The following is a 2,926-nucleotide window of genomic DNA, read 5'->3' on the forward strand; positions in this document are numbered from 1 at the left end:
GCGTAGATAATCGAGATAATCGTTCCACATTGTTCGACCAACACATCCAAACATCACCCGGCGCTGCAGAGTGGCGAATTTTTTTTCAACAGGAGGGAGTGAATAGAAAAAAATTGCATTTGCTTATTAATTCTGTAAGTTCTGCTGCGTGAAAGAGATAGGCGATGTCGTAAACTGTCGGGAATGATGGTCGTTTGACCATCAAATTATCTCTCTCGTGTACCAAGACACGACATTTCGTTCGACAATCACACAAAGATAAATGAATGTCGTTTCGTTTGATGGTAGTCGACTGTTCGGCAAGTTTTCGGTCGCATTCGTTTCATGGCACGAACAATGAAACTGATAAAAGCAGGCTGTGCGACTGTCAGAGAAAATGTCGATGGTTTACAAGTCTGGATACAAACAGTGAGCTGGCCTCGAAGGTCAGATCGAGCTTTTCGGAACGTACATGGCCAAAAATGTCAGTAACGCCCGGGAGGATGCCGTTAATTATAAAGGAGCTGAATACTAAGCAGGTCCGGGCCCGGATGGACCAGAAAACTTGCACCGTGCACATATCCAACACCATGCATCGGACGTTCGGACGGCCTCAGTTGCAACAGTCAGATTACATGATGCCAGGGAAAATTACAAGTGTGAATACTGCTTCCGAGGGTTCAGGACCAAAAATTTACTCAATAGAATAAAATTCAAACAACTTAATGGTAACAAACAGTTTTAAAATTTCATTTAGCCAGATTTACTAGCAGAAATCCCTTAAATAAAACCAACCACCTTAAACCCCAACCGTTTATAAAAAGAAATTCTCGTGTTGTTTACAAATTAATTGATGATTTTAAGCATTAAAACATGCCGGGATAAAAAAATTTGGATTGAATTTCAACAACTAACAACTCCGCTTTACAGTAATTTTCGTAATTTTTCATTTCATTTCTATCTCGTCGCCACCTGAAAAGGTACCGACAATTGCCACCTAAAATCGTTACCCGAATGCGACGATTCTCACCCACGGTGACAACGAGAATAGGGTAAGAACTCACAATGTTCATCCGAAGTGACGTTCCTCACCTAAACCGACTACTGGAATAGAGTGACTTGGGTGACTCGACTATCGTCACGTCACGCGCAGCGCTGAATAAGGGCCATATATTTACTTCAAAAATCAAAAGAAAAGTTTATCGACGGAGCCTTACGTGTAAAATTTTACGCATTTTTGCTTGATGCCCTCCATCAAAGTCTTTCCAGTGTCATCCGGTTCCAGTTTCTCAGTTTTTTTTCCATTTTCTTAACAAGTCCTTCTCGCCTTTGACCGTCTTCTTGCTCATCCGAAGTTCCTTCTTCATTATTGCCCAGTACTGCTCCACTGGGCGCAGCTCCGGACAGTTTAGCGGGTTAATGTCCTTTGGAACAAAATGGACAGAATTGGTCTCATACCACTCCAGAACACTTTTAGAATAGCGGCACCATGGCGCTTCTCGAGGCACTCAGATTTGTAGATCTCGTCATGTACTGTGCCCTTTGTCACGAATGGCTCACTCCTCAGTCCGCAAGAGCAGATGGCCTACCAAAACCCGATATTTGGAGGCGAACTTCGACATTTTCTTTTTCTTAAATTTGTCGTCCACATCGAACATGCTTTTGCCGGTGAAAAACTCTAACCCCGGAATTTTCTTAAAATCGGCTTTTATATACGTTTCGTCGTCCATCACACAGCAGTCATTTTTTGTCCGCATCTTCTCGTAGAGCTTCGGTGCCCGAGTTTTAGCCGTCGATGGTTGCCGCTCATCGCGGTTTGAGAAGTTCTGTACCTTGTATGTATGTAGTCCAACTCTTTTCTTTGCATTCTGGACGTAGCTCTGCGACATGCCGATCTTTTTAGCCAAATCACGGCTTTAGAAGATGAGATTTGCTTCAATATACCGCTTCACCTTTCCCTCCGTCTTTTTGTTCTTCGGTCCCGGTTTTCTTCCAGATCTTTTGCCCTGGTCCAACGCCAACCGCCCCTGGAACCGTTTCAACACTCTGAAGACGGTTGAATGCGTGAATGTTCAACATTTTTCCCATCTGCCGGTGCGACAGATCAGGAAATTCCAGGTGTTTGGAAAGAATTTGTACTCTCGAGTCGCGTTGGTTCTCCTTCATTTTCGTTGAATCGAAGAACACGACTTCGAATTTGACAGCTTGTAAACAATACACATTAAAGAGAAAGTGTGCAAAATTTGGTTGATTTCTATCCAATTGCAATGGTAAAAAAGTTATACCCTGTTGAATGAGTCGCAATCATTCCATCCCAGTAGCTTGGCAAGTGCGGATGTATTTTTGTTTCGCTATTTATCGGGTGCTTTACATAAAAGTGAACCAAAAGTTGGAAGTTTCCACAAGCAGTTATCCTGCATCATTCGGTCGTCAATTGCCGAATCAATTAAGCAACAGAAGTGACAAGCTGTGTTTCCCCCGGCAGCGCTGGTGCGCAATCCCCACATCTGGCTGGAACATCAGGCTGTCTTGTCGTCACCATCAGCACCAGGACCATCAGTAGAGGAGTGCAAATTGTTTCCTCCCAATTATTCCGGGTTTGATTACTGTTTGGGTGGTTGTCCGATAGATCCGGTATTAATGGCCGTGACCGGATAACGGAAGCATTGCACGAGTCTGAATCCGATTGGTCATTCTCTCCCGGTGAATCGAGCCATCATCTATCAACCGAGGAAAAATCATTGCCGTCGTCATCGCCAGGGCCGGCTGCGATCAACGAAAGAAAACGTGGTTGTGTACCGAAGAAAAAAAACACTCAAGAAAATTAGCTCGTTAAGAAGTGCTTGGAAAAAATTGTAAGTTCTTCTTCTTTATTTTTCTCTTTTCTTTTTACTATCTTTTTCTCTATAATTCGAACATTGTTTGCTTCGTTCATATTTGAAGAAAT

The sequence above is a fragment of the Uranotaenia lowii genome, chromosome 3, assembly GCF_029784155.1.
Source record: "Uranotaenia lowii strain MFRU-FL chromosome 3, ASM2978415v1, whole genome shotgun sequence".
Lineage (NCBI taxonomy): Eukaryota > Metazoa > Arthropoda > Insecta > Diptera > Culicidae > Uranotaenia > Uranotaenia lowii.